The sequence below is a fragment of the Rhinoderma darwinii genome, chromosome 1 (genome assembly GCF_050947455.1).
Source record: "Rhinoderma darwinii isolate aRhiDar2 chromosome 1, aRhiDar2.hap1, whole genome shotgun sequence".
Classification (NCBI taxonomy): domain Eukaryota; kingdom Metazoa; phylum Chordata; class Amphibia; order Anura; family Rhinodermatidae; genus Rhinoderma; species Rhinoderma darwinii.
Genome location: NC_134687.1, coordinates 158,462,832 through 158,473,925, shown reverse-complemented (window position 1 = coordinate 158,473,925; position 11,094 = coordinate 158,462,832).

The following is an 11,094-nucleotide window of genomic DNA, read 5'->3' as shown; positions in this document are numbered from 1 at the left end:
AAGCACAGAGTAGTCAATCCAAGGCCTCATGTAGACGTGTACATTATGCGACATAATATAGTGCACAAAAATTAACCGTATTATTCACCGTATTGCGGTCACTTAGTTCTGAGTGAGGTTCTGTTTCATGGAAAGAGTTTTTCTCTACAAGTACTGGAATTAGTGCTTTTAGAAAACTCAGCCAATACACAGACTCAAATAGGACAACCTTTTGAACAATGCAGAATCTGTATGGCAATACAAACACTTAAAGACCACCTGTCACCTCTGCTCACATGTCGATTTTAGTAAAAACTTGTATTCCCCACGATATAACAATTCTGGGGCATTTTTTCTTAGAACTCTATGTTGTGGCATTCCTCTGTGATTCTTCCTAGAAACTAGGTCTTACCATTCACTTCGTTAAGGGGGTCTGTCCCTGCACAGTCTTACTCTGAGAGCACTGTTCAGACATTGTTAGTCTGTGTAGGGACACAACCCCAACTGGTAACACTCAGTATTCAATTTATTCATCAATTTCTAGGTGGAATCACAGAGGAACGGCACAATACAGAGTTATAAGAAAAGATGCTACAGAATTGTGACTTCATGGAGAATACAATTATTTACTAAAACAAAAAAGTCAGGAGAGGTGACAGGTCCTCTTTAAACATAGGAGCATGTGCCTAGTTCTATTGACTAACATGGACTACATATTATGGAGGAAAAACAAAAAAACTGCAAACAAACTCCAAATTCTATGACCGAAAAGCACAGCATGGATCTGATCAGCCCAAAAAGAAGTACACTGCGGCTGTCAGCAAGCAAGTAATCAGGTGTGAGCTAGATCCTGGGGCCTGTACCCACAGAAGCATCCAAAGCATGAATATATAACCTAAAAAAGAAGATGCCAATAGACTAGAGGTATAAGAAATTGAAAAAGTAACAGGTATCCATAAACCAACAGGTTAAAAGGACATACAAGCCATGCAGCTCATGAAGTAAACAGGTAGTATAAGTTAAAGGAATAAATAAGTAAAGAATGCCTGGTTATATAGACTATCACCATGAGTGTTAGCACGCTAAGTCCTGCCCACAACTGTCTGAAGCAACATCAAATGGACACATGCCACATAGAGTAGTTAAAGTAACAAATATGTATGAAGATGGCAGGAAATAAACATTGCTAACAAGTGGAACAATATTGGAACAAATTGCGATAGTAAACATACCCATGGTAAGTCCAGGACTAGATGCACAGCAAGATGTTCACCCCAACGCGCGTTTCGGTGCAAATGCCTTCGTCTGGGGGTAGTGCTGGACAATGCACATGCCACTTTAAATAGGGGAAATCAGCCAATAATAATAAAGTATCCAAAATGAGGAATCCCGAAAATGAAAGGTGTACATACCTCACTGTATGATTACAGGTTGCTGCCTCGAGGTGAAGCAAGATGGCCGCGCCACCGGAAACGCCGCTCATGAGGGGCCGGAACCGGAAACACGTCACCGCGTCAGCAGACACGGTCACGTGAGTCCGAGATCCGATACGTCACAAGCGACGGAACGGAGGCCCGTCACTCGTCCACCAATCAAAGGAGCGACACAGCGAGAAAGGATACAACAAAAGAATATATTGACTGATTTGTAAAACATTAGATAGTATTTATTAATTTAGCCAGAATCATCAATCGGACTTTGCAAAGCAAGTGCTTGATATGATAACATAAATTTGTGAAAAATAGTGAAGAAAGATATATATATACATAGCATGAAAATAAGTTATACATAACACCAGGGGCGTAGCTAAAGGCTCATGGGCCCCGATGCAAAAATTCTTACTGGGCCCCCCCCCCACGCAAACTTCTCATGGCCGACGGTCCGCAGCTTTCAGCTGCATCGCTGGGTCTCCTAAGTGACCCAACAATGCAGCACTAGCAGCTGGGGGCGTCACTAAGGCTGGGTTCACACACCCTATTTACGGACGTAATTCGGGCGTTTTAGCATTGAATTAAGTCCGAAATGCCGCTCAAAAGCGTTGGCAAACATCTGCCCATTCATTTGAATGGGTCTTATGGTGTTCTGTGCCGACGGTCATTTTTTTTTACGCGCCGCTGTCAAAAGGCGGCGCGTAAAAAAGACGCCCACGTCAAAGAGTCCGAGATCCGATACGTCACAAGCGACGAAACGGAGGCCCGTCACTCGTCCACCAATGAAAGGAGCGACACAGCGAGAAAGGGGTAACCCAGGATACAACAAAAGAATATATTGACTGATTTGTAAAACATTAGATAGTATTTATTAATTTAGCCAGAATCATCAATCGGACTTTGCAAAGCAAGTGCTTGATATGATAACATAAATTTGTGAAAAATAGTGAAGAAAGATATATATGTATATATGTACATAGCATGAAAATAAGTTATACATAAAACAATGAAATCCCGCAACGATAAATAACGTGATCATACATACAATAATGACATGTGAAAAACACACAGAGTGAAGTGATGAATGTTTGTGGTGAAAGAAAAATGAGTGAATGAATAAGAAGAACCGTGAGAATGAAGAATCTGTATGAGAGTGACGAACAGCCCTGCCGACGGAAAAGAAACCATCATATGGGACCATGTGAGTGTGATAATGAAAAAATACGTGTATATGAGGTGTGATAAAAGGAATAAATAAATAAATGTGAAATGTAAGTTGAATAAAGTGAATGAAGTGAAATAAGTACAGGCGAGCATGTAATCATGAAAAATGTGTATGAATAAAATATAGTGAAACACAATATATCAGTATTTATTATATTGAAAAACATCCAATATTAAAAATGGTTACAATAATATAATCAAAAGACACAATAAAGGGCCAAGGCGAATGATGATTCGAGGTAAGTACCCCAAGAAAAATGGACAAGCAGGAAATCCGGATATAATGAAAGAACTCAAGTTAAAAATCTAATCTGTAGAATACAAATATTGAATTGTTAAAATCACAAAAACACACAAAAAATATGTAAATATGAATCACGATAATAAAAGAATCCAACACCACTAAAATTACTGGCAATCAGAGAAATGATGAGAACCCCGTGGTCTCGTTGATTGTTGACACCTTTGATTGTTTGCGGTCCTTTGGAGTGACCTGAAGTAGTTGTTGTCGACTCACTTCTGATGCTCGATGACGAGCTTTACGTATACAACGTTGACTGTAACCTCTCTGAGTGAACCTGTCTCCCAATTCATCAAAACGAGACTTGAGGTCATCTTCACTAGAGCAAATCTTCTTAACGCGTTAAAATTGGCCTACTGGAATCGCATCGATGGTATGTCGAGGGTGTGAGGAGGTGAAACCAATAGCGAATTAGTCGATGTCTCCTTACGATACAGGTCCGTCTGCAAGAGATCATCAATATCCCTCTTAATCAAAATATCCAAAAAATCAATATTTGAATGGCTCCATTTATAAGTAAGTTTGATATTAAGAGAATTGCTATTCAAAGCATTAATAAATGAAGAGAGATCATCTGGAGTACCCTGCCAGATCATGAAAATGTCATCGATGAACCGTACCCATAACAGGACATGGCTCATCGATGGCCCATGATCTGACAGAAAAAGGTCCCTCTCCCACAGCCCCAGGAACAAATTGGCATAAGAGGGTGCGCAAGCTGCCCCCATAGCCGTGCCCTGGAGCTGTAGGAAGAATGAACCATTAAAAGTAAAAAAATTGTGATTAAGAGTAAAATCAAATAGAGACAAAATGAGCTGAGAAGTGTCCTTCTCAATATCGCTCATCAGTAAAAAGTTTGCCACTGCATGTAAGCCGTCCCTGTGTTGAATACTAGTATAAAGGGACTCAACATCACACGTGACCAATAAATGGTCCGGATCTAAATGGATCCCCTCGATCTTCAACAATAAATCAGCCGAGTCACGCAGATAAGACGGTAGACACTCTACCAAAGGTTTGAGATGGAAATCAATCCATTTACATGCCTTTTCAGTAAGACCCCCAGTGCCCGAAATAATAGGCCTACCTGGCGGATTCTTAGCATCTTTATGGATCTTGGGTAACAGATACATTGTTGGTATGGTAGGTTCTGGTACATAGAGAGAGTCACTCAACAGTTTCGTGATCGTGCCATTTTCCAAAGCATCTTGCAGAATCTTGTGAAACTTTAGTCTGAAAGATGACAGGGGGTTGAAAGTAAGTTTTTGATAGCAAACAGCATTTCATAGTTGACGGTTTGCCTCATTGACATATGACTGACGCGGGCACAATACTACGTTACCCCCCTTGTCGGCTGGTTTCACTAAGACATCATCCCATGATTTGATTTTATCGAGACTATCCCTCTCTAAACGATTCAAGTTATCATAACTGATTTTACGGGATATCGTACTCCATTCGTCCGAGACAAGTTTCACGAACAGGTCCACTGCTGGACAAATGGAGAGAGTGGGAAATTTAGTGGATTTGTTCATTATACACTCGTTTAGAGAGGGACAGTCTCGATAAAATCAAATCATGGGATGATGTCTTAGTGAAACCAGCCGACAAGGGGGGTAACGTAGTATTGTGGCCGCGTCAGTCATATGTCAATGAGGCAAACCGTCAACTACAAAATGCTGTTTGCTATCAAAAACTTACTTTCAACCCCCTGTCATCTTTCAGACTAAAGTTTCACAAGATTCTGCAAGATGCTTTGGAAAATGGCACGATCACGAAACTGTTGAGTGACTCTCTCTATGTACCAGAACCTACCATACCAACAATGTATCTGTTACCCAAGATCCATAAAGATGCTAAGAATCCGCAAGGTAGGCCTATCATTTCAGGCACTGGGGGTCTTACTGAAAAGGCATGTAAATGGATTGATTTCCATCTCAAACCTTTGGTAGAGTGTCTACCGTCTTATCTGCGTGACTCGGCTGATTTATTGTTGAAGATCGAGGGGATCCATTTAGATCCGGACCATTCATTGGTCACGTGTGATGTTGAGTCCCTTTATACTAGTATTCAACACAGGGACGGCTTACATGCAGTGGCAAACTTTTTTCTGATGAGCGATATTGAGAAGGACACTTCTCAGCTCATTTTGTGTCTCCTTGATTTTACTCTTAATCACAATTTTTTTTACTTTTAATGGTTCATTCTTCCTACAGCTCCAGGGCACGGCTATGGGGGCAGCTTGCGCACCCTCTTATGCCAATTTGTTCCTGGGGCTGTGGGAGAGGGACATTTTCTGTCAGATCATGGGCCATCGATGAGCCGTGTCCTGTTATGGGTACGGTTCATCGATGACATTTTCATGATCTGGCAGGGTACTCTAGATGATCTCTCTTCATTTATTAATGCTTTGAATAGCAATTCTCTTAATATCAAACTTACTTATAAATGGAGCCATTCAAATATTGATTTTTTTGGATATTTTGATTAAGAAGGATATTGATGGTCTCTTGCAGACGGACCTGTATCGTAAGGAGACATCAACTAATTCGCTATTGCATGCCACCTCCTCGACATACCATCGATAAGATTCCAGTAGGCCAATTTTTATGCGTTAAGAAGATTTGCTCTAGTGAAGATGACCTCAAGTCTCGTTTTGATGAATTGGGAGACAGGTTCACTCAGAGAGGTTACAGTCAACGTTGTATACGTAAAGCTCGTCATCGAGCATCAGAAGTGAGTCGACAACAACTACTTCAGGTCACTCCAAAGGACCGCAAACAATCAAAGGTGAGATTCGTTACCACCTTCAACTCACGTTGGGTTGAAATGCGTGACATTTTGAACAAATTTTGGCCTATTTTGATGACCGACTCTATTTTGCAAAGGGTACTTCCACACTACCCTGCCATGGCGCCACGCAGAGCCCCCAATCTGCGTGATGCCATGGTACATAGTTATCTCTCACCTACCAAGCCTGGCAAGGTTTTTGGTACAAAGGGGCCCAAATGGGGCTGCAAACCGTGTGGCGACTGTATTAGTTGCCCCAATGTCGAGCGTTCAAACAATTTTGTGGACTCTAGTGGTACCAATAATTTTAAAATCTGTTGGCCCATATCCTGTAACACCAAAGGGGTCATTTATTACGCAACTTGTCCGTGTCCTAAGATATACATAGGCATGACCACCCGTGAGTTGCGTTTGAGAGTTAGAGAGCATGTTAGGGATATCGAAAATGCGAAAAACGCAGATGACGTTGAACAACTTAAAACAGTCCCCAGACACTTTAGACTCCACCATGCTTGCAACTCTAGAATGTTGAAGGTGAGGGGCATTGACCATATCAATCTTGATATGCGTGGAGGTGACCTTAAAAAACGTTTATTACAGAGGGAGTGTAAATGGATTTGGAGGCTCCAAACTTTACACCCCAAGGGTCTCAACGAGACCACGGGGTTCTCATCATTTCTCTGATTGCCAGTAATTTTAGTGGTGTTGGATTCTTTTATTATCGTGATTCATATTTACATATTTTTTGTGTGTTTTTGTGATTTTAACATTTCAATATTTGTATTCTACAGATTAGATTTTTAACTTGAGTTCTTTCATTATATCCGGATTTCCTGCTTGTCCATTTTTCTTGGGGTACTTACCTCGAATCATCATTCGCCTTGGCCCTTTATTGTGTCTTTTGATTATATATTTGTAACCATTTTTAATATTGGATGTTTTTCAATATAATAAATACTGATATATTGTGTTTCACTATATTTTATTCATACACATTTTTCATGATTACATGCTCGCCTGTACTTATTTCACTTCATTCACTTTATTCAACTTACATTTCACATTTATTTATTTATTCCTTTTATCACAACTTATATACACGGATTTTTTCATTATCATACTCACATGGTCCCATATAATGGTTTCTTTTCCGTTGGCAGGGCTGTTCGTCACTCTCATACAGATTCTTCATTCTCACGGTTCTTCTTATTCATTCACTCATTTTTCTTTCACCACACACATTCATCACTTCAATCTGTGTGTTTTTCACATGTCATTATTGTATGTATGATCACGTTATTTATCGTTGCGGGATTTCATTGTGATCTTCACTGGCGTATCTATAGGGGTCGCAGCGGTCGCAATTGCGACCGGGCCCCGAAGCCAGGGGGCCCACGGCCCCCCGTACCACATCAATAAAAAGTTACTATAGTAACTCGGGCCGCGGGCCCCTGTTACTATAGTAACATACTTTACTTACCTTCCTGGTTCCGGATCGCTGTGAAGGTCCTGACGTCAAGCGCTGTGCGCAGCGCATGACGTCACAGCGCTATGCGCCGCACACAGCATCGAGACGACAGAACTCCCGCCGCGGCCGAAGGGGAAGGTAAGGTTAGCCCTGACTGGCGGCGTCCGACTCCCGGGACCCGCCAATCAGCTGTTTTGAAGGGGCCGCAGCACTCGTACGAGAGCTGCTCCCCTTCATTCCTGTCACTTCATTCCGGTCACACTGTGAATCCGTGTCGGCGATTCACAGTGTGGGCGAGTAGTGAAATGAAGGGGAAGCAGCTCTCGTATGAGTGCTGCGGCCCCTTCAAAACAGCTGATTTGCGGGTCCCGAGAGACACATCAGCTATTGATGGCCTATCCTGAGGATAGGCCATCAATGTTTAGGGACTGTACAACCCCTAAGCCTACGATGTAGCAGGCTTAGGGGGCCCATGAGACAGGATCACAGATTGTGTGATCCTGTCTGCTGGGCCCCGTATCTAAGCCAATCACATGGTAGGCTTAGATACATGGCCCATGCGTGATCCTGTCTGCTGGGCCCTGTATCTAAGCCAATCACATGGTAGGCTTAGATACATGGCCCATGCGTGATCCTGTCTGCTGGGCCCTGTATCTAAGCCAATCACATGGTAGGCTTAGATACATGGCCCATGTGTGATCCTGTCTGATGGGCCCTGTATATAAGCCTACCACACTGTAGGTTTAGATACAGGGCCCCAGCACACAGTAATCTTATACTGTATAAGATTACTGTCTGCTGGACCCTGTATATAAGCCTATGTTGTGGTAGGCTTAGATACAGGGTCCCACAGACAGTATCACACATGGGCCCTGTATATAAGCCTAACACATGTGTTACTAATCATTTTTTGTGTGTTTTCTTACAGGTTCGGTCGTTGGACTATGGCGGATTCCAGTACTACTTCGATGACAGCTTTTTTTTTATTATCAATAAAATGGTTAACGAGGGCTGTGTGTTTTTTTTTTTATTTCAATAAAATATTTTTTCTATGTCTTTGTGTTTTTTTTTAAACTATATTACTACCGCCTTAGTAATGGTCGCCGGCTGATTGACAGCATCCATTGCTAAGGCGGGGCTTAGTGTTAGCCGATGCAGAGGCTAACACTAAACAACATTATTACCCCGGTACCCACCGCCACCAGGGGTGCTGGGAAGAGCCGGGTACGATCCAGTACCTGACCATCTGTAGTGATGGTCGGCCACTGGGGTGGCCGCAGGCTGGTATTATCAGGAGGGGAAAGGCCAAAAACAGTGGCCCTTCCTACCCTGGTGATGCTAGGCTGCTGCTGCTTTATTGTATCTGGCTGGTTATGAAAAATGGGGGGGACCCCACGTTATTTAAAAAAATAAAATAAAATAAATAATTGGAAAGAACGATGTGGGGTCCCCCCCAATTTTCATAACCAGCCAGATACAATGCAGCAGCAGCAGCAGGCAGCATTACCAGGGTGGGAAGGACCACTGTTTTTGGCCTTCCCCAGCCTAATACTACCAGCCTGCGGCCGCCCCGGTGCCTGCCCGTCACTACAGATGGACGGGTACTGGTTCGTACCCGGCTCTTCCCAGTACTCCTGGTGGCGGTGGGTACCGGGGTAATAATGGGGGTTAGTGTAGCCTCTGCATCGGCTAACATTAAGCCTCGCCTTAGTAATGGAGGTTGTCAATCAGCCAGCGGCCATTACTAAGGCGGTGATAATAAAGTTTAAAAAGATACAAGCACATAGAAAAAATATTTTATTGAAATAAAAAAACACAACCCTCATTAACCATTTTATTGGGAATAAAAAAAACGCCGTCATTGAAGTCCTCGTATCCGAAGTCCAACAACCGAACCTGTAAAAAAACACAAACACACAAAAATAATCAGTAACACATAAAGAAGCAAAATTATTATTCTTACCTATCCTGGGTCCAGCGCTGGAGACGCAATGTCAGCGAGCTGGGCCTTGTATCTAATCCAATCATGTGTGATACTGTCTGCTGAGCTGTGTATCTAATCCAATCATGTGTGATACTGTCTGCTGGGCCCTGTATCTAATCATATCTTGTGTGATACTGTCTGCTGGGCCCTATATCTAATCCGATCATGTGTGATACTGTCTGCTGAGCCACTGTATCTAATCCTATCATGTGTGGTACTGTCTGCTGAGCCACTGTATCTAATCCTATCATGTGTGATACTGTCTGCTGGGCCACTGTATCTAATCCTATCATGTGTGATACTGCCTTCTGAGCCACTGTATCTAATCCTATCATGTGTGATACTGCCTTCTGAGCCACTGTATCTAATCCTATCATGTGTCTATGGAATAGCCTACCGCAGGAGCTGGTCGCAGCAGGGACAGTAGATGGCTTTAAAAAAGGCTTAGATAATTTCCTAGAACAAAAAAATATTAACTCCTATGTGTAGAAATTTTTTACTTCCCCTTTCCCATCCCACTTCCCCTTTCCCATCCCTTGGTTGAACTTGATGGACATGTGTCTTTTTTCAACCGTACAAACTATGTAACTATGTAACTATGTGTGATACTGTCTGCTGAGCCACTGTATCTAATCCTATCATGTGTGATACTGTCTGCTGAGCCACTGTATCTAATCCTATACATAGTTTATAGGGTCGTAGTGCTATACATATGCTATGCTGTCTCATATATACACTTTTTTTTGGGCGGACACATATGTATTGGGGCTATTTCCCCTGACATTTTAAGCCCTAAGGGTATGTTCACACGGCAGCGTCTGTTACGGCTGAAATTACGGTGCTGTTTTCAGGAGAAAACAGCACCGTAATTTCAGCCGTAATGGCATGTGCAGGCGTCTTTCGCTGCGTCCATGGAGTCCATGGAAAACTGCTCCATTTACGTCTGAAGAAGTGACATGCACTTCTTTGACGTGGGCGTCTTTTTTACGCGCCGCCTTTTGACAGCGGCGCGTAAAAAAAAATGACCGTCGGCACAGAACACCATAAGACCCATTCAAATGAATGGGCAGATGTTTGCCAACGCTTTTGAGCGGCATTTCGGACTTAATTCAATGCTAAAACGCCCGAATTACGTCCGTAAATAGGGTGTGTGAACCCAGCCTTAGTGACGCCCCCAGCTGCTAGTGCTGCATTGTTGGGTCACTTAGGAGACCCAGCGATGCAGCTGAAAGCTGCGGACCGTCGGCCATGAGAAGTTTGCGTGGGGGGGGGGGCCCAGTAAGAATTTTTGCATCGGGGCCCATGAGCCTTTAGCTACGCCCCTGGTGTTATGTATAACTTATTTTCATGCTATGTATATATATATCTTTCTTCACTATTTTTCACAAATTTATGTTATCATATCAAGCACTTGCTTTGCAAAGTCCGATTGATGATTCTGGCTAAATTAATAAATACTATCTAATGTTTTACAAATCAGTCAATATATTCTTTTGTTGTATCCTGGGTTACCCCTTTCTCGCTGTGTCGCTCCTTTCATTGGTGGACGAGTGACGGGCCTCCGTTTCGTCGCTTGTGACGTATCGGATCTCGGACTCACGTGACCGTGTCTGCTGACGCGGTGACGTGTTTCCGGTTCCGGCCCCTGATGAGCGGCGTTTCCGGTGGCGCGGCCATCTTGCTTCACCTCGAGGCAGCGACCTGTAATCATACAGTGAGGTATGTACACCTTTCATTTTCGGGATTCCTCATTTTGGATACTTTATTATTATTGGCTGATTTCCCCTATTTAAAGTGGCATGTGCATTGTCCAGCACTACCCCCAGACAAAGGCATTTGCGCCGAAACGCGCGTTGGGGTGGACATCTTGCTGTGCATCTAGTCCTGGACTTACCATGGGTATGTTTACTATCGCAAT